Source organism: Protopterus annectens, chromosome 2.part0 (assembly GCF_019279795.1).
Source record: "Protopterus annectens isolate FY-2018-M chromosome 2.part0, PAN1.0, whole genome shotgun sequence".
Lineage (NCBI taxonomy): Eukaryota > Metazoa > Chordata > Ceratodontiformes > Protopteridae > Protopterus > Protopterus annectens.
In genome coordinates, this window is record NC_056728.1 from 109,386,027 (window position 1) to 109,409,109 (window position 23,083).

Here is a 23,083-nt window from a genome sequence, read left to right on the forward strand (position 1 = left end):
AAACTATGGCTCAAACTGCAGAATCCTTTATAAACGCATTCTATGGACACCTTCAGGAATGCATGGATCATGCTATCCCAAACAAAACCAAGACCCAATCACCCAAAGGCAGGCATCCTGCCTGGTGGACTGCAGCCATAAATAAGCTCTACAACAGAAAGAGGATGCTGCTACATGATACAGCAAAATCCCTAAAAGGGAACGCATCTCTGATCACTACTAGCAAAAAACTACGATACCTCATAAAATCATCCAAGGCCAGCTTCGAGAGAAAAATTGTACAGGACACTAAAGATAATCACAAGGCCTTCTTTAGTTATGTTAGGAACCTGGGTGGTAACTCCCAGATATGCTCAGAGTTGGTCCAAAATGACAAAAAATACACTGAACCCACAGACATTGCCAACATCCTGGCAGACAGGTTCAGTGCAAACTTCTCCCCCCCTTCCCCCCTAAAGAGCAAATATCTATCCCAGCAGAGTGCTGCCTCCCTGACCTCTCAGATGCTCAGGTGAGAGTCGCCCTCTCCAAAGCAAAAAACACAGCATCAATGGGACCAGACGGTATCCCGGGCTGCGTCCTACATGAACTCCAAGAAGAGCTAACACCCCACATAAAGCTGCTGTTCAATCTCAGCCTTACTACAGGATATGTACCCAAAGAATGGCATACAGCAACAGTGGTCCCATTCCACAAACGTGGTGCCTCTACAGACCCTGGAAACTATCGCCCCATAAGCCTGACTAGCCTGGTCTGCAAAGCTATGGAGAGGATCATCATGGAGCTCATAAACAAAGACATTGCAGACCTACAGACACTGGATCCTACACAATTCGGCTTTGTTAAGGGCAGATCCTGCCTCTTAAACCTGGTCGATTTCTTTGAAACAGTCACCAAGGCCATTGATGAAGGGAAGGTAGTCCACACAGCCTACCTGGACCTTGCAAAAGCCTTCGACACAATACCCCACTCGAGCATCATAGATAAGCTGTCCAGCTTAAATATAAACCCCTATGTTATAAGATGGGTTGCAAACTGGCTCAAGGACAGAACCCACATAGTCAGAATTGCTGGAGCCATGTCAGACTCTAAACCAGTTACAAGTGGCATCCCACAAGGCTCAGTCCTGGGACCTCTCTTGTTCGGCATATATTTTTCGGAGGTTCAGGCTAACATGGGAGGACTGTGGCTGACCAAGTTTGCAGATGACTGCAAACTGGGCACCATAATTGACTCTCCAGCTGACACAAGCATCCTCCAAATGGGTCTCATAGAGACAGATAACTGGTGCCAGAGCCATGGCCTAAAGCTAAACGCTAAAAAGTGTATAGTCATACCTTTTGGCAAAAACAAAGTGCCCACAAATTACCACATAGGCAGGAATCCATTAAGTACGGAAGAAGTAATTAGGGACCTGGGGACCCAAGTTGACAGTAATTTCCCCTTTGACAACCACATTGCCAAAGTGGTTAGAAAGACTTTCTATATAGCCCACCTTATCATGAAAGGACTCACATCTAGATTGAGGGAGGTCATTGTGCCCCTTTATTCATCCCTCATCAGGCCCATAATTGAATACAGTGCCCCATTTGGGAAGTACCTTACCCAACACCTGCAGCAACTAGAAAGACCCCAAAAGTACCTCACAAAGAGGATCAAGGGAATCAAACAGATGCCATATGCTGCTCGGTTAAAGAAACTGCAGCTTTACTCAGTTGCATACCACCTACTTAGAGACGATCTATGCCTGTTGTATAAAGCCATGTCCAACCCAGAATTAATGAGCATGCTCCACCTCAGAAAATCCAAATCCCTTAGAGGTACGCGCTCGAGGGACTTGAACCTGAGCACAGGACTAAATTGGACATGCTGGAGGGACAGATTCATAACCCAGAGGCTCCCTTTGCTCTGGAATAGAATCCCAGTCCTTGTTAGGCAGAGCCCCTCACTGACTCTCTTCAAGAGGAATCTTGACGAGTGGATGGGAGATCGTAGGTTTACCCCGGGGATTACTTTGGTATCACTACTAGACAGAGGCACAGTAAACTAACCTTAAAAAGGGCAAAGTAAAATCTGTTCAGAGGGTGGCGAAAGCCAAACACACTCTGGCTAGGCTTGTAAATGCCTTAGGGCAGATAACCTAGTATGAACCTATGAACCTAAGTAGGGCATAGCTGAACAAAAGCCAACATGCTCATATTTGCTCTACTGGCCCTTAAGCAGTCTGGTCTGCTCAGTATGAAATTATAATGCAGTGATGGGCCTCGAACCCAAGATTCTGTGCACTATAGTCATAGTACTGAACCACTAAACCATGACAGTATTGCATTGGTCAGCCTGTATGAAGAAATATTGATAAGTCTATGCAAAGTATTCCATGGAAACCCTGCAGGCACAGCATAATCCCTGTCGAGTTATGACATAAAAGTGAGTCCCACAGTAAGAATAAAACCTGACTTTCGACACACACAGTAGAAATGTTAATACTGGACATGTACACATACATCAACAAATGTAGTGGACCTCAGACAGCAACATACTGAAAGGTCACACTGGGCATGCTCACACACTTGAATAAATGAGACAAATGTCAGGCAATAGAACACTGACAGTCTGAACTTGGCATGCCCATGCACTTAGGCCATGTTGGAGTACAGCAGTGGGCCACACATATCAGGCAGTTGCATGTGTTAACCCAGGAACCTCTCACTATCCAGCAATCTGCCCTGTGCACACAGTTATATGACAACAGACACATATATAATATAGTGGAACCCTGTCATAATCAAATATATTCTGCAGACACCTAAGTTGTTCATAGAAAGTGGGAAAGCAAAGACAATAAAACCTGCATACCGTATCAGCAATAAAGATTGTGCATCCTGAACATTATCATAGGCTCAGAGGTTGATACTAGCCTATCCGCCCTAGGGCATGTACGAGCCTAGCCAGAGTGTGTTTGGCTTTTGCAACCCTGTCAAAGTAGAACACTGTGCCTGTGAATAGTAGGTCACACAAGATAGCTCATTTATGTTTAGTGTATTGTGCCTCTGTCTAGCAGGGATTCAGAAGATATCCCATGGGTAAACATACGATCACCCATCCACTTGTCAAGATGTCTCCTGTAGGTAGTCAGTGGGTGGCTCTGCCCATGCAAAACTGGGATTACAATCCGGAGTGAGTGGAGCCTCTGGGATAAGAATCTGTCCCTCCAGCATGTCCTATTAACATCTGTGCTGAGGTATATGTCCCTGGAGTGTGTAGCTCCAAGGGAGTTGGATATCCTGAGGTGGAGCATGTCCATTAAATCTGGGTCGGATATTTCCATAAACTACAGGCACACAACACATCCGAGTAGGTGGTAAGCGACTGAGTAGAGCTGGAGTTACTGTATCTGAACTGTGCAGGGCATCTGTGTGAGTCCCTACATCTGCTTGTTGAGGAACATTTGTGGCCATTACAGTTGCTGCAGGTGTTGGGTAATGTACATCCCAAATGTGGCATTGTAACCAAGCATGGTCGTGATGAGTATATGGGCACAATGACCTCACTTGGTCAACATGTGAAACCATATGGGATAAGGTGGGCTATATAGAAGTTCTGTCTAACCACTTTGGCAATGTGATTGTCAAAGGTGAGAGTACAAACAAGTCATGTCCCCAAACCCCTAACAACTACTACCATATGTAATGGATTACTACCTATGTGGTAATGTGTGGGCATGGTGTTATTCCCAAAGGGGATGACTATGCAACTAATGGCATTTAGCTGTAAGCCATGGCTCAGGCACCAGTCATCCTATCTCTGTGAGACCCCATTTGAGTATGCATGTGCCAGCGGGAGAGTTGATTATGGCACCCAGTTAGCAGTCATCTGCGAACATGGTCAGCCATATTCCTCCTGTGTTAGCCTGTACGTCACACAAATATATACTGAACAAGAGAGGTCCCAGGACTGAGCCTTGTGTGATGCCATGTGTAACTGGTGTATAGTCAGACATGGCACCTGCAATACTGAGCATGTGGGTGCTATCCCTGATCCAGGTAGCAATCCATCGTGTGAGATATGTGTTGATATTGACGCCGGTGAGCCTATACATAATGGCCAAGTGGGGTATTGTGTCAAAGGGTTGTGCAAGGTCCAGGCAAGCTGTGTGGACAACCGTCCCTACACCGATGGACCTGGTAACTGTTTAAAGAATATGAACAGGTCCAAGGGGCAAGATCTGCCCACAACAATGCTGAAATGTGTAGGACCCAGTGTCTGTAGGTTCCCAATGTCTATGTGCATGAGTCTCATTACAATACGCTCCATAGCTTTGCAGAACAGGCTAATTAGCCTTATAGGCCGATATTGTCTGTGGTCCGTTGTGGCAGCAACTCTGTGGAGCGGGACCACTATCGCTGTACACCATTCTGTGGGTACATATCCTGCAGTAACTCTGATAATGAACAGTTGCGTAATGTGAGGGTTACGTCTGTCATGAAGCCCATGTAAGACGCAGGCCAGGACACCATCTGGTCCCATTGATGCTGTGTTGTCCGCTGTGGGGAGGGCAGCACTCACCTGTTTATTTGTGATGTCAGGGAGGTTACACTCTGTTGGGATGGACAGTAGCTACTTAGGGGGGATGGAGGGGGAGACATCTGCACTGTACCTGTTTGCCAGGATGTTGGCAATGTCTGTGGGTTCAGGGTATGTTTAGTCAGTATGCAGTAACTCACAGCATATCAGTGAGTGTCCACCCAGGTACCTGAATTAACTGAAGAAGCCTTGTGAGTGTCCTACAGGTCTGGTGCAATTGTCCGTTAGAAGCGGGCCTGACATAAATACATGAGTGATTGTAGCTGTCTGCTAGTACAGATCACAGATGCCTTCCCTGTCTGGGATTGTGCTCTATCATGTAGTAGCATCCTCCTTTTGTTGTATAGCTTATTACTGGCTGGGGTCTACCAGACAGGTCCCCTGCCATTGGAGGAGTGAGTCCAGTTGTTATTTGGGATAGCACGATCCATGCAGTCCACTAGGTGTCCATAGAATGTGTATGTAAAGGATTCAGCAGTCTGAGCCATACTTACCACTGTCCCAGGGTCTCTGAAGGGTACCACCTTGGTTTGGAGAAGTGTGACGTTTGCTTTTGAGAAGTTCACCAAGATTACCCAGGATGGGTGTGGGGATGGGATATGGATGTCCAGTGAGATAAATGTATGTTCTGACCTTACCAATGAGGGGTATATCTCAGGTGTGGAACATAGAGTCCCCATGTTGGTGATGATCATGTCCAATATGTTGTCCCCTCTTGTGAGTGTGATGACCGGTTGTGCCATAGCATATGAGTTTACAAATAGTAGCAACTGTTGGGCGAGGGTGTTGGGGCCTGAGTACTATCCCCAGTCAATGTGTGGGTATTTGAAGTCACCCAATATAATGGTGTTTGGGGAGACCTTCATATTGTCCAGTGTTCCCAGGAAAGCCGAGTGTGGTTCCTGAGTTTGGGAGGGTGGTCTGTAGCAGGCAACAAACCAAAAGGCAGATTTGCACAATGTTAGGTGCATATGTATGGTCTGTGATGCTTTGTGCAGTGCTACCAACCTGGAGGTATGTGTATCTGTGATGTATATGGATACTCCCCCTATTTGTGTTGGCCATTCCAAGTCTTGTGGTCAGAAAGCACGGTATGAAATATAACCTGATAGTGCTGCTGTGCATTTGGGAGCCTGAACCAGGTGTCCGTTAGTGCACAGATATTGCTGTTGTTCATACTGTGGAGATTCCTGAGTGTTCGCAATTTGAGGGTAACGCATCTGGTATTGAGCAGCATTACCCTCAGTGTCATGTACTCTGTAATGTCTATGGAGGTGGGTTTGTCTTTTGAGCCCTGCTTAAAAAAGGCAGTATGGTGGTAGCAAGTGCCTTAGCCAATATTCGAAAGTCCAAAGGTGACAGGTGCAAGCTGTCCATAGGGAAGCTACATGGCATGTCGAGCATGTCATCCCAGGCTGACAGACACTGTATCCCCTGTGAATGACACCAATATGTTAGCCAACTGTTAAACATGATCAGTTTGTTGGTATACTGTGACATCATACTTGGTGAGTGTAAGATGCTAGACAAGGTCAGGGTCATACTGGCCTGGGCTACATGATCAGAGAGTTCCTCTATGTATCATGTCATGTGGTCCAGGGAGGAACGTCTGAGGGTGTATGCACCAGCATGGACAATGATGGAGCCAGTCCTGTACTTGCTTTGGAGTGATCAGAGTATGTGTTATGTTGCAGATCCCGGCACTGGAGAGACAGCTCAAAGCGACTATTCCCTTATTTGACCTGGTGAGTGGGACGTCAGTGTGTCTGACAATGTGTCACCTATTACAAGTGTATTAGGTGTGTTGTTTAGCCCGAAGGGAAGTGACTGTGTGGCACACTGACATTGTGAACTATGTGATATGTGGGTATTGTAGTGGGGTAGCAGTTGTTTGTGTGTCTGCTTTGGAGGTCTCTGCTGCTTAGGCAGAGTTTATGTAGAGCCTCCGAGTATGTTTATGTGTGATAATGTGGTTTGATTGCTGTCGCTATAGGTTTATGTGAGACTGATATGTGGTGTGTGTGGTTACCTTCACCACCTGATAGACTATGCCAGTCATGGGTTGAGAGAGCTCAGCCTCCTGTATGTCAATATTGTTGCATCTTTCACATATATCTGAGTTTGTAGGGAGGAGGAGAGGGTTGTCTGTGTACATGAGGCAGATGTGACATTGTGTCAAAACCACAGTATTCACTAGCTGGACTGGAGAGAACACACGAAACCGACCCCTGGACATGCCAGGATATTATGGTGACATACTCTGTAGCCTGATCACAAAGGATCAGTAGGGTGTTAAGTGTGTAAAAGAGTATAACAGGGATTAGTGCTCAGGTTTGTTGGTGTTTTGTAAAGAGTAGCTGAGAAGGATTCCAGACTGAATCATGACACCTCCTTCAGCTATGTCATAAATAGCAATGTACACTCATATATGTCCTGAGTCAGGGCCAACTGTACCTGACTGACAATGCCAACATCCTGTCAGACAGGCCCATACAGACATACCCACCTCCCACTGATGATAGTCCCAGTCATCATACCAGGAGATATCACATGTAGAATGGCTGAACAGCTCCCACCAAAGCCAAACGCATGGCAGCAATTGGATTACATTGTTTCCCAATATGTGTCATGCATGAACTACAGAACAAACAGACCCTGCACCTGAACAGTCTGTTGAGCCTCACCCTCTCCACAGGATCTGGAACTGTTGAATGTGTTACAGCAACATATGGCACTCCCCACAAGTGTTGGTGCACAGCACACCATGGGAAGTATAGTCCAGTAAGCCTATGAAGTCTGATCTGCAAGGCCATGGAGTCCATCATGGTTGAAGTCATAAACAGAGCTATTGGAAGATGACAAACACACAACCCTACCAACTGTGGTATTTTCATGTGCAGATCATGGTTCCCAAACATGCTAGACTGTTTGCAAGGTAGACACCCAGGACATACATCACAGAACAGAGCTACACATGTCCCACATAGACTTTGAATAGCCCTTTATCAACATCCCTGACACATGTCGTATCCACAAAACCAACAATCTGTGCATAAATATGTGTTGACATATGAAGGAATGTCAATGTGTCCACAGATAGATCACAAAAGGTAAGAATTATGGGGTCCTGTTCAAGCTGTTGACACCTGCTGACCCACATGGCTCATTCCTGGGATTGCATAAAACAAAGTGTACACACATTACCATGTCCAGTCTGCTGATGTCAGCATCCTACAAATATAGCAGGAGAATGGAAACCACCCAGTAAAGCATATACTGCATCGTGTTAAAGCATATAGCGCACCATGTTAATGTGTATGTCTTTAGTATCATAACATAGTTAGGGAGGGGTTTGACTCTTGCAAATGCTGACAGTGTGTGATTTCCTATGAGAGGAGTGCCCTTTTTGGAGACTGGGAAAACACATTAAAAGAGGTACATTGCTCTTTGGAAAGTCTGATGATGTCAGCATCCTCCAAATATAGCAGGAGAACAGAAACCACCCGCTAAAGCATATAGCGCGCCGTGTTAATGTGTATTTTTCTAGTATCATAACATAGTTGGGTAGGGGTTTGAATCCTGCTGATGGTGTGTGTGTGTAGGGGGGTGAGTGATTTCCTATGAGAGGAGTTCCCTTTTTGGAGACTGAAGAGGTACATTCCTCTTTGGAAAGTCTGATGATGTCAGCATCCTACAAATATAGCAGGAGAACATAAGCCACCCAGTAAAGCATATAACGTGCCGTGTTAATGTGTATTTCTCTAGTATCATAACCTAATTAGGTAGGGGTTTGAATCCTGCAAATGCTAACAGTGTATGCATGGGTGTGTGTGTGGGGGTATGTGTATGATTTCCTATGAAAGGAGTGCCATTTTTGGAGACTGGGAAAACACATTAAAAGAGGTACATTCCTCTTTGGAAAGTCTGATGATGTCAGCATCCTACAAATATAGCAGGAGAACAGAAACCACCCAATAAAGCATATAGCGTGCCATGTTAATGTGTATCTCTCTAGTATCATAACATAGTTAGGTAGGGGTTTGAAGGAGTGCCCTTTTCAGAGACTGGGAAAACACATTAAAAGAGGTACATTCCTCTTTGGAAAGTCTGATGATGTCAGCATCCTACAAATATAGCAGGAGAACATAAACCACCCAGTAAAGCATATAGCGCACCATGTTAATGTGTATCTCTCTAGTATCATAACATAGTTAGGTAGGGGTTTGAAGGAGTGTCCTTTTTGGAGACTGGGAAAACACATTAAAAGAGGTACATTCCTCTTTGGAAAGTCGGATGATGTCAGCATCCTACAAATATAGCAGGAGAAGAGAAACCACCCACCAAAGCATATAGTGTGCCGTGTTAATGTGTATCTCTCTAGTATCATAACATATTTAGGTAGGGGTTTGAATCTTGCAATTGCCGAGTGTATGTGACACAGTTGGTCAATGCAGTGTGGGTTTTGCTTTTACTATGGTATGACATATCATGATTAAAACAGTATGTGCATTGCACACATCAGGTATCTGTGTGGCAAATAAATATGTGTACATGTGACCTCAGTCAGTACATAGGTGTGAAGCCTGCATACTACATGAATACATTTATTTCCTTTGACAGATTGTGCTGCTGCTTCTCAGATCATAGGTCACATATGTATGTATGTGACAAGCCCGGCCACTGTAGTGATCTGTGTCCAAGGTCATCTGTGCCACACACACCCATGACAGTTACTATAGAGTACTGTGAGTGAGGGTGCATGCCTTGGGTATATGTCAGACATGTCCATACACAACAATGACTGGCAATAATGGACAGTCATTATAGGTGTACAACAGCCCTGTGGATATGCATTCAGACCCTTAATGTCTTATGTGACACACTGAGGGACTCCACAATACATATGGATATGTAGATACCAAGGGACAGATGACATTACACGTGGCTGTATGTACACATTGGTACCCAACATACATGTTGAGGGCTACCACCTATGTGGTACTGTCGGGATAGTATGTATAGTAAATGTGGATGACTATGCCATAGTTGGCTTACTGCTATACAGCATGTATTGGACAACAGGTATCTGTCTGTATGATACCCTTGTGTAGGATATGCATCCCATCCAGGGAATGCATTGTAGGCCAATGCATGCATTTCCAGATGTGGATGGACATATCCCTAGTGTGTTTGCATGTACCTAAGAGGGCTATATGCCAAACAGGTGTGGTCCCAGGAGCGGGTGGTGGTCAATACCACTGGTTACTGTTATAGTATAGTACCGGAAAGATCCAACTGTTACTGAGTTCCCTACAACTGTGTGTCATTTGTCAGGACATCATCTAATGATTGGTTATAGTCATGCTGTTGAGGTTGTGTATACTACCAGACTGCAAATCATTGACAGGTATTAACAGTATCACCCACAGCATAGTGTCAACCCATGTCATACACACATGTGTACCCATGTTAGTACATATCTGTAGTAGAATGCATACTAGCCATCGAAAGATACTATGAGATGTCACCAATGTGTACAACAGGGTATGTCACATGTCCCGTGTGTGCACTATGCACATACATGCAGACAGTGCGCAGCCACCATGTTCACAGATGTACACCTGCTAATCTGTAATGCACACACCACACACATACTGTTCACTCACTAACACATGCTGGCAACACTGTACATTTCAGCCAAGTGGCACATGGGTGGGCAATACAAACTCAGACCTAACACTGGTGTAAACAATGCTACATTGACAATCAGAGCTGTGATGCATAATGCCTTTCAGATATACCTACAAGGATATCATTACACTTTCCTGTTGACAACTTGCTAATATTGCTACACTACTATAATGTCACCCTGTGCATCAGAACCATATTAGCCTGTTCCTGCATCGATGTTACAGATGACAGGAGGTGGCACAGGTGTCATCATATGCACAGGGTGTGTTGTTGGTTTGCCAGAGCCCGACATTGACCCATCCAATCGACATGTGTGTGTGTGTGTGTGTGTGTGTGTGTGTGTGTGTGTGTGTGTGTGTGTGTGTGTGTGTGTGTGTGTGTGAAGGACAACAGTACAGCATGGGCCAATGTTGATGTAATGTGTGTGTGTATGTGTGAGCCCTAGTTGTTTGGTTAATGTGTGTGTGTCTGCATGCACACAGCTCCACCATGTGGCTGCCATATACGGGAGGTTGTGAGACAGCCACAGATTGTACCTGCTAGGTTGTACAGATCACTGTCTCTGGGCATGGACACAGTACCTGTGCCTGGCAGGGGTGCTACAGGCAGTATCGGGTACCAACCCTGGCTGAGTACTATCATCAGAGGCAGAGGTATGATGACTGGACCCATGTCCCTGATGGGACTGGCCAGAGCCACATGCACGTGGTCTACTAGGATGGTCAATAGACAGGCCAGCCCCAGCATTGCTGGGGCTGATACTGCCACTATGGGAGCAGCTGTGATCTGTGTGCCATCTGCGATGACTGCCAGCTGTTGCTGTTGCTGGCATGCATCCGTGTCAACGCCTCACCTGTCCCACACAGTCCTGGCTCATGGAAGACACATTGTGGAGGGCATCTAATGTCTCCCCCAACATCTATCAATGACCTCAGTGTAATTCTGGATGGCACCGGCAAGATCACAGATGCTGTCATTGATAGCGATGTAATGGGCCCTCTGTGCCCTTAGTCCCTGTCTGGTGTACTGTTCCATACGTGCCTGTGCCTGCATTACAGCCCGGAACATACTGGAGGTTGTAATACCTCTGGGGGCACGTCTGCCAGGGAAAATATGACCAGTGGTGCTCCCCCGAGAACCCCTGGACATCCGCCTATGTGGTACTGTTTCAGAAATCTGGCTATGGCTGCTGTGAGGGAATGCAAGTGCTATGGGTACCACACTCTCCTGGTCAATGCCAACTGTATGCTGTCCCTCGGCTAAGGCCATTGGTGATGAGGGATGTATCGGCAGTATGAGTGTGCTCATAGATGGGGTTAATCGCTGTGTACTGTCGATTGGTGGACCAACGACAGACCCTGTCAAACCTTCCAGTGCCAGAATACGTCTCATCATCTCAACTATTAGTGGCAATGACTTCAGGTTCCCTGCTGCTTTCAGCCACCCCAAACTCAGCACCTGGGAGAGGAAGACAGGAAACACACTTTACAATCTGTACATGATGTTAGCACACATGCACACATGCACACATGAACACATGGACACATGCACACATGCACACAAATACACTCCTCACTACAGCACATACACACACACACACACACACACACACACACACACACACACACACACACATCAGCAATCCAACACATACTCAATAGTGGGTGAAGGTGGGCGACAGTATCACAAGGCAAACAGTCACCTCACACGTGTCAGCATGCAGAATATGTGTTACTCAAGACCATGCAGTGCAAGTGTAGATGGCCCTATTTAATGACATTATACATGGCTTTGATGCATGTGTGTAGTTGTTCAGTGATTGGCTACACCCTGGAATACAATGTGTACATGGACACAACATTGCTGTGCATGTATTATCAGCTCTGCAATGTCCTGTGCACCATCACTCACAGGTATACATACCATGGCTGCATGTGTTATCTGTGTGACACATAGATTGCCATGTGTGATTACAGTGTCTGTGTCCATAGCAGATAATAGTGGGCACAGGTGTAGCACATGCATGCTATGTACACACACGGGATGAGTGGTGCATGTAGACATGAAGGAATCCCAATGCTCAACATGGCACTTGTACAGTGGTTATGGTGAGTGTGGGACATATTGCAGATATGTCGGTGCCAGCCATGACATGGCATGCTACACGACTGCAACATTAAGCATCACACATACCCAATGTGTGTCATGTGACCTATACACCCAATAGCATTCTAGGACATATATGTGACACTTTGTACAGATGGCGAATGCTGTGCATATTGTGTATACTGGCATATGTAAGCACACACACAACATGCTATGCATATTGTGTATAGGTGCATATGTTTGCACACACATAACATTGAGGTGCAAAGCAATGACTGCTATGTGTAGTACTGTGGTCACTATAACTGGATAGGGTGTAGTACCATGTGCCATCATCATCATGCATATTGTGGTCACTCATGGCTACTAATGTGTGACAGACCACCACCTAGCATGCTCTACTTGAACTGCAGTGCCGTGGCTACATTCACAATTACACAGCCACTTTGTACATGGGTGTGTGAGGTGCCCAATAGGGAGCATTGCCTAACACGACTGTGTTATGTGGTGAAGAGTGTTGCACAGCCCCATGATAGGCCTCTACCCCTGAGGTACATCATGTGTGTGTGGATGACATGTGGGATACTGAAGTGTGACCTTACAGCAGGTGTGTGGTAATGCCATATGTAGCATGTTTTTGTGTACTTCGTATGATAAACGTGTTATGTTGTGTGCAGCTGTAGCAACTATGCCTATCCAATGTGCAGTACGGTGTTGCCACAACTGTGTCTGATGCTCTGTGTATTGCATGTCATTGAGGCAGCTACTGACATTACTGAGCTGTGCAACGTCTTACAGCAAACATGCATGGCATGCATTATGCGTAGGTGTGTTACGTGTACATGGCCTACACCTCACCTATGACATGCACATTTCATTACCAACATTGCAGTTATACCACACTCACCAGCATGGATCGTCTGCCCTGCTGTCACACCAGAGGGACCTACGAGAATATGAGAGAGTTCGTCAGTTGCCACAACTGTGGCATTGCTACAGTGGGTATGCTAAACAACAGTAGAACAACAGTCAACAGTCACAGGTGTAGAGATAATATTCCAAATATCAGTATTGCACAACACTAGGCAGCACAACTGCTAAACACACAGTACACATCTTACGTAGGCATAATATAACAATACAGTTAACTGTAGTCTACAGATAGGGCATGTTACCTGCTCACTCCATGTGAACATGCTGGGTTGCTCCGGCCTCCATGACAACACATGTCACAGGTTGTTGCTGCTGTTGTCCAGGAGCCACCATGCTTAGGAGCAGCTCCTCCACTCTGGTGAGGGGGGGATAAATGGCCACCCCACCACCTGTGGCAAGCTGTTGTCTTTGGATATCAGACGCATGCTGCCGGACATGTCTAATTAAATCACTGCAGTGATGGTGTACCTGCTCATATGTCCGGTTATGCATGCCTATGTCATTTACCCGACGAACAAGATCCTGCCACAGTGCAGTCTGCTCCTGCTGGTGATGGCTGCTTCGGGAAAACAGCATTGTGTACTGCTGTACCAGACTTTGCACACTCTCATCTTCCTCCGCTGCTGTGTATGACGGATTGCATTGGTGGGCCATCTGGCTGAAAAAAAGATATGAACAATATGTGTGAGCGAGTCCTGTGGCACACTTTAAACCTTTAACCAAAGATATCACTTTACTGACATATATACCATCCATTTGTCTGTCAGAGGTTACACACGTTCAATACCACTTATTAGTTCTCAGGCCACAACTGACTAACAGTGCTGGCACACTCTATATATCACACCACTATACAACAGTACCCGGCACACTGTTTGTGACACAATGCACAACCTCGACACAGGGGTATATATCACGCCAATGCATGAACAGAGATGTCATCCATTGCAATGAATGTAAAGTACAGTTACAGTAGTACCAGTCAACCACCCTAGTCATTGATGCCATAGCCCTGCCTAACATATGTGTACAGTTGTTACTATAGGTGGCATACTGCTGTAACAGAGTATATATGTTGCTGGATACACACGTATACCCTGTAACACACATATGATTGCAGCCATGGTACAGGCATAATTACACACACATCAGACAAACATACAATGCACCACTGTATGCCAACACAGATGAGCATTACCTGTGTACCATACAGTACTGTGTGCCACTACTTACAAACCCTTATGCCTGAGTTTTGTCCTCTGTTCAGACTACAGGAAACACACAAGACAGTGTTTCCAAGCAATGTGAACACACACCATACTGTGCTGTTTAGGCCTACAGCTTCAGGTAGTACTACAGTTCATATGGGAGTTGGATTCACCAGCAGTACCACTCACTAAGCATACATGTATTGCTTTAGCCTACAATGAGACACCACGGTTGTCAACAAGGAACTACCTAACATCATATGCCATACTACTATGTCTGCCTAACAGTACAATACACATCTTTTGCTGGTGTCACAGCTAGGATAGACACTACCATGTCAGATACAACTTCACACTAACCTATCACACCTTTACAGACCTTGCACACATTCAGCGTTACACTTATTCAACCTCACATAGCAGGTATTGCATTGAGTACATGTGTGAGTGCATAGTGTCATAGGTAGGTAATATGCTATTGGCACTAGGGCCTACAGCAGCCTAGCCATATGCTATCCTGGCCTTTGACACACATGTACTTTGATTTCACTTGCCCCTGCCAACCAGAACCACAGAGGGGGTTCCTGGGGTGTATTACCAATCTCCCAAACAATCTTCAGGGGTATTTATGACAACTGCTAATGAGGAGCCTTGTTTGCTATTGCTATGTGGTCTATTCCAGTGTATGGCATATCTCTGAGATAGGAACCTATCCCTCCAGCATGTGCTGTTTAGTGAGCTGACGAGGTTTAGGGCCCTAGAGTGTGTATCCCGGAGGGATTGTGATATGTTGCCATGGTGGTTGTCACCCAGCTATGGGTGTGACATACCTCTGTATGTCCAGCAGAGGTCACCTCTGTGTGGCCTGTATGCAATACAGTCTAGATGTGGTTTTGTGAGTCAGTCTGCATAGGGCATCTGTTTGTGGCCAGTATTACCCTTTGTGAGGTATGTCTGTGGCCTTTACACCTGCTGTAGTTGTCATGTGAGGCACATACCACACAGGGCATTGTGATGAATAGAGGGGAACACTGACCTATATTTCCCTAGATGACACACCTGTTGTCATGACACATACCACACAGACAGATTACAGGTCTAGTGTGGCACTGTCTTTATCAAAGAGGTGGCTACTGTCCACCTGTGTCCCATTTTCCCATATCACACCTTCGGTGTTGGCTAGATCTCTACCTATGTGGCAGTTAATGGGTACAGTGTTTTGGAAAGGAGGAATGACACTGCAGTATCAACACTTGTCTGCAGTTCATGCCTTGGTCACCACACACCTGTTGCAGTACATATGGCCCCATGTCTCTCTCTCTATATATATATATGTATATATATATATATATATATATATATATATATATATATATATATATATATATATATATATATATATACATACATATCTATACACATACATGTACACATCCATTGCTGTACAGACAGATGTACATATAGACACGTGTACGGTCCACCTTTCATGGTGGGGATATCAGTTATGCGACAGTTGTGGGATGTACAGTTATGTGATTATATTGCACAGTGTTGTGCAGAATGCATGTGGGTGTCCTTGGCCCATGTAGCTTTAGCAGGCCTCACTGGCTGTAACACAGCAGATCTGACAAATCAGTCCCACAGCATTTAACCAGCACATGACATATATCATCACTGCATGCTGTTTTCTATGCCACACACTATGACCTACATAGATATATGCACATAATAACCTTCAATGACAGATATCTGTCCGCCCTTCACTAACAGTTGCAGTATGTCCCTTGCCCTATGCAAATGTGCAGATACAGATAGATATGTACTGCTGCCACACATGGATGATTTGCAGTGTGTAGAGTACTCTTCAGGAACATCTACTACATGTGAACACATACATATGAGTTACATACCTTACCTTTGTATTTCCCTGCTCCGTCTGTTACAGTTTTGTAGGTTTTTTTTTTTTTTTTTTTTTTTTGGTTGTTTGTTTTGGGTTTTCTCCCTCTGTTTCTGTTTCTGTCTCTATTTCTCTCTCTGTTGTCTGTGTCTCTGTCTGTGTCTCTCTCTCTCTTGCTCTCGCTCCCTATCTCCCTGTACCTGCAATGATATTATTGCATGTGAGGACAGCAGGTACAGCCTGCTTTTCTAGGTATCTGCACTTGTGCATGTGACAGCCTCTGCACCAATTGCTGCCCACCATTCAGTAATTGCATGCAGCCTGCTGTGTGGTGATTGCATTACTTATTGTAATTGCAGCCCACTGCTATAAAATGCTAGGTTAGGTAGGCATAGCCCTTTCAGCTTTCCAAGGTGGGGCCCATGCTTGTTTGATCTGGACACCGTTGTGTCAGTCAGAAGGTTGGTAAATGTCACTTATCTGAAGCTAGGGTTGTAGCCAGTGATATGCATGCTGTACTCAAACCTGAATGTTGCTGCTTCCAGTACACACTTCTCAGTGTAGACATGTACTCACCCCTCCAAATGCTAACACAGGATACATAGGAGTATGTACTTTCTTTCTGAATTAGACATTTAACTGCCATACAAATGTGGTCAGTGCACTGTATTCCTGTGACACTTGCAGTGTTTGTGAACTGCTATACTGTAATTATTACGTTACTCACTTCTGAACAGTTTGTGGTTTGTTTGTGTTGAAATTAGCACAGGCTGCTCAACACATCTGGACATATTTCAGTACTGAGTATGCCTACCTACACCCTGTTTTTTACCTGAATACACAGGTGTGTTGTACCTTTGGGTAGGGGTGGAGAACTGCAAAGAGCATTTTTTATTAATATGTGAGGTTTATCTTGCTGAACATACAGGGTTGCTGTGTACCTCTTAGTCTATCAAGGCAAGTAGTTTGTCTGCGTAGCTCCCACCTGTGGACATATCCAGATGGTAGCTAGAGGTTAGCCTATTATACTTTGTCTGTGCACCACACCAGTCTTTTCAGCACTGGCACATTGGCATTGTCACAGTTGGTTGCTAAAAGTACATGGCTACATCCTGTGATATTTCTGTGTTATACTCCTACATAAGGGCATGCTTGTGGAACTCCTTCCAAAGCTATTTGCAGAGTGTGTAACAGCAGTAATGCTGATATGCCTGTGTGTTTCTGCCTCTGCCAGGCCTCAGATACTCTCAGGTATATATTTGAATGGCCTCAGTGAAAGGTACATATACGTTAGATACACCTGCAATATATTACAGACATATTGCAGTTGAGACTTTCTTGGGAATCAGAGTATATGCATACCTACACCTTTTCTGATGTGCAAGCAGTGTCTACTCTCACCTATTGACATTATTCATTACATATGATTCCACACTTGTCTGCCTAAAGTTAGTACTTTCCAGAGTGATTCAGTGGGGCACAGCTAATATTTGTTTACAAATTAGGGACATCCCTGTAAAGCAGTCACAGTTGGGGTGTCTGGCCTCTGCCCTATTCAACTTTGCCAGTATTTATCCTGGTCTGATAATGTGTGGTGTTTGTAAGGTGCTACTGTAACATTATTCCCTGCTTGGATGGCTGGTTCTCTTTTCACAGTCATGTCATGCAATTCCACAACTGCTGGTAGAGACCCACAGAACAGGATTTGTGTTATACCATTCCTAATTTCCATTTACATTCCCTCATTGTAATGCATGATATATTTATGTCAGCACCAAGTTGTTTGTATATCTGCTGTGGCTTAGTGGTAATTTATGCAGCCTATTGTGTCAATGGTCTGGGGTTCAAGACTAGCAGAGGTCTTTACTTTTGCTGCTGAGCAGAACAAGGGCCCTTCCATAGAGTGACTAAGCCACTTTTAAGCAGTTGTAAGCAGGTTTGTGTGATGCTTAGCGATGCTTAGCTAAGTGCACACATGCACACACTCACTTAAACCCATTTACTACCGCTTAAAAGTGCTTACTCCCGCTAACCCCCGCGCTAATTTCTTTTAAAGAAAAGAAAATGGGGGGATAGGAAAGTGGTGAAAAGGGGGGCATAAAGAGGGACAGACAGTAGGTAAACAAGCTCGGGATGTGCAGGACAGGTATAGGGAAGGTTCATAGCTGCCCATTTCTTTACCAGCAACAGCTGTGCATATGCAATAAATTTGGAGTGAAATTTGTAACCTTCCACCCCTGGGAGATGGTTGCGGACAACAAAATATGTTGTACTGCCAGTTATAATTATCAGTTTACATGTCCAGTGGACATGTGTGTGAAATTGGCAGCTATGTATGGGGCGTAATTTTTTTGTGGGTACAGATTGCCCTTTTTTTTTTTTTCAGATGAGAGTGGAAAGTGAGATAGAGGAAGTAGGTATGTTCGGGGAGGTAGGTTGGGGAGGTAAACAGACAAGACAGACAAGACGCATACAGGGGTGGTGTATGACACATGGGGTGGGTGAACACAATTAACAGGGACAGATGTTTGGAAATTGCAAGCCCATGAGCTCACAGATGGTAACAGTGGAACTGAGATCCCCACCCATGGGCAGTCACCACTGCACCTTCAGAGCCCCGAGGATGGCTGTGCTGGGGGCTGCTTAGGACAGGCAGACTCACCCGTGAGATGCACCAATCCCGCCTCGAGCTGGCGTAGGGGATCAGCGACTGAACGCTGGATCTCCCTACGGACCACAGCCCAGACCCTTCAAAGGGTGACAGGTGGCCCTTCTCCGCCCACACTTGCATGGGGGGGCAAGCCCCATCCCCTGCAGCGCTTCCACCTGAAGGTGGCACAGGACCAGTGGAGGAGGGGAGCCCGGGCTGGGCACTGGACCTGCTGGTGCCAGGTGCACTCGCCAGCTGAGGAGGGACAGGTGGGTCCGCTGGGACTGGCCTTCCCATACGTTCTGTGATTAGGTGTGTTTAATTACAACATAAACAATAGCATTCCAGATTAGTTGTAACAGCATGCAGTAATATTCCCATTAACCCAACACACCAAGGTTCCGACAGTTGATCAGCAAGCAAAACCCATGCATATATTGAATGACAGTGGATATTCCAACAGCATGCAGGGATGTTTGGTAGCAACAGGCCACCGTGATTGTGGTGTTTGAACAGGGCACATGCATCCACGTGAATGCAAATATTTATAGAACAATAGGACATATGTCCCAACAAATATTTAAGATTACACATACCCGTTGAGGTGTGGAATTGCATGGTTTATGCACATACAGTAGGGTGTAGAGAAAAGCCTTGATTAATATCTTATAATTACTTTTAGTCTACACTACATTCCTAGTGACTGCAAGTGTATATCCCCTACATGTATTATTACACTTGCCACCATGCATTAGGTTGTGTAATGGGTTTGGCTAGTTCAAAATATGCCTGACCTATATCTGACATACTAACTGTCCAAGATGCAAATGTTACTGCTACATATTCCTTGATTGCATTTATATTTCTTTATCTACATATCTGGATGTTTTCACATGACATTTTCACTTCTATTTGTACAGAACCCTGCATTTCTTGACACACACTCACATTTCTGGGGAACAAATTAACATGCTACTCGTGTGCCAGATTTACTTATGCATGCTAGCCAGTAACTGACTGTTGAGGACTGTATATATGCTTCACTGCTAGTAGCACATCACCCACTTTATATGGGACTGCACAACTCTGGGTTGCCAGCACTTTTTAAAACAGTACTATTTGTATAATGCAAGGGTACAACAACATTTCAAACTAAGTGACACAGACACACTCCGGGTTTTAGACCTTTATTAATGACACTACACACTTTTCCACAGGCTCACTCCTTTATTTGTTATAACGGTGCATATGGAAGACATATTCAAGACATATTATACCTTTATTAATAGGTTAGAACACTCTTTTTCAGGCTCACTCACTTATTTTATATGACAGTACCTGCAGAGATATTATTCCGGACATATGTTACCTTTCTTAATGGGTTACTACACTCTTTTTCTGGTTCTCTGACTTTTTTATCTGACAGTACTTGCAGAGGACTTATTCAGGCCATTTTATGGTTGTATTATTGGACTACAACACTTTATTTCATGCTTTCTCCCCTATTTTATATAACAATACATGCAGAATAATCACTAACCTGCCTGGTGGTGCAGCCTTCGCAGCCTATCTGCATAGGCTTGCTGATTCCCAGCACGGTCACCTGCAGCTGTAAAGTAAATAAAGGGATGTTGAGACATACCTATCCGTTATACAGAATCAATTATCAATTCCTACATACTGCATTCCATGGCTACCTACTCAGTTGTGGGGCATCCTGCATCCCACAGACCTCCTGTATCCATTGGTTCAGGCGGTCTTGCTTCCTTCTCTTCAGAAATAAAGACCAACAGCAATGCACAAGTTATTTGACAAACCAAGCAAAACAGGAATGCAGGATAAAATTTATTCCGGTACCTCGGCCCCAACAGCCTTCAAAGGAATAACATACAAACTTCCAAATGCAGTATATATACTAATACTGCCAATTAAACATAATTACATATCATTGAAAATGATTAATTAAGACAACATCCAGATTTAAAGAGACAATACACAATTAATACTGTTTCTACTAACTCTATGACAATAAATACCTATCAAAATTAACTTAGAATTTTAATTAAACATTTAAATTAACTTCTAAGTTTAGCCCTCAAGGTTTTAATGTTCCATATTTTAAGATAAATCTACTTTCTAAATTCAATAGACTTTTTAAATAATTACCTCCAAAAGAAGCATTAGGTTTTGCTAAAGCACTAAAAAATAGTGAATCTGCAGACCCTTTATGTGTATTTTGAAAATGTTCAAATATAGGACTGCTCATTCTTGCATTACGTACATCCCCAATATGTTCTAATATACGATTTTTAAGTTGTCGCTTAGTCTGACCTATATAATATTTTGGTACTAAACAGTCACAACCAATGATGTAAACTACACCACAAGAGCAGCAATTAAATTTGTGTTCAGCAAAGTATTTAACCCCATTTATAGCACTGCCTGAAAGGTTCTTTACCCTCCTACATATCTTACATTTGCCACATTGAAACATGCCAACTTGTTGTTCGAATATGACATATTTTTATCATTCCCAAACTGTCTAAATTTCAATATTTCTTTTAGATTACAATATCTGCCATATGAAAAAGAAACATGTTTTGGAAAGAGATGTCCAATATCTTCATTATTACAAACTAGAGGCCACAAAAAATTAACAACGTCAGACAAAATATCAGAAAATAAAGAAAATTTAGTAACAAAAAATATCCTATTTTCCTTATTTATATCTCTCTGAATAATGTTAATATTAGATGTCTTAATAATATGATGTTTTTGATCATACTCAAACTTTGCTCGAGTTTTCTTTAGCAAAGCTTCCAAATAGCCTCTATTTAATAGCCTTTCACAGACTAAATCAAATTCCAAACTCAAAAATTTAGATTCAGAGGTATGTTCATACATTCTTTTAAATTCCCCATAAGGGAGTGCTTCAATTAAGTGCCTAGGATGTGCACTTGACGCATGAAGAAAATTATTAGCAGCTACCTCTTTTCTAAATGGTTTAAATTGGACAAGCCCCTGTTTATCCACATAAAGCAGAATATCTAAAAACTGAACTTTCTGTTTGTTAGTACTGTAAGTAAATTCTAAACCAAATTTATTTTTATGCAAATCTACCATAAACTTGTCAAACTCCAAGACATCCCCTCTACAAATAAAAATGAGGTCGTCTATAAATCTAAAATAAGAGATAACATTATTTTTAAAGAATGTCATGGAATACAAAAAATTATTTTCAAATATTGACATGAACAAAATAGCGTAAGATGGAGCAAAACTTGCTCCCATTGCAGTGCCATCTACCTGAAGAAAAAACTTATTATCAAATGTGAAATAATTGTGATTGAGAGCAAATTCTAATAGACAAATTATAAATGATGTGCGTGGACCTTCACCTAAAATTTTCATTATGGCCTCCAAACCCAATTTATTACTAATGTTAGTGTATAATGATTTGACGTCTACTGTAGCCCAATAAAAATCAGAATTCCATACGAAATTTCTGATTATTTCACAATATTGATTTGTGTTCACAATATGGGACACAACATATTTTAAATGTTTCTTTAACACACTATCCAAAAAAATCCCCACAAATTCTAAATAACCACCACAACTAGACACAATGGGTCGGCCTGGGGGATCCGACACATTCTTATGTATTTTAGGTATGGTGTAAAAATTAGGATCTCTAGGATTGGCCACAAAAAGACGTTTCACATCATTATTATTCAAAAATCCAAGTCTTTCACCTCTCTCTAAAATCTCTAGCAACAAAGCATTGTATTCAATGATGGGATTGCTAGGCAGCTCAACATATACTTCATCATTGCAAAGTAAATCATAACTCATTTTTAGGTAATGGCACTTATTCAAAATTACCCATTTGCCCCCTTTGTCTGCAATGCAAAAAGCATATTCTTTGGCAGCCTCTTTCATTTCCTTTAAAGCATTCCATTCCAATTTATTTAGATTGAATGAAAAATATTTCTTCATGAAATTGGCATACTC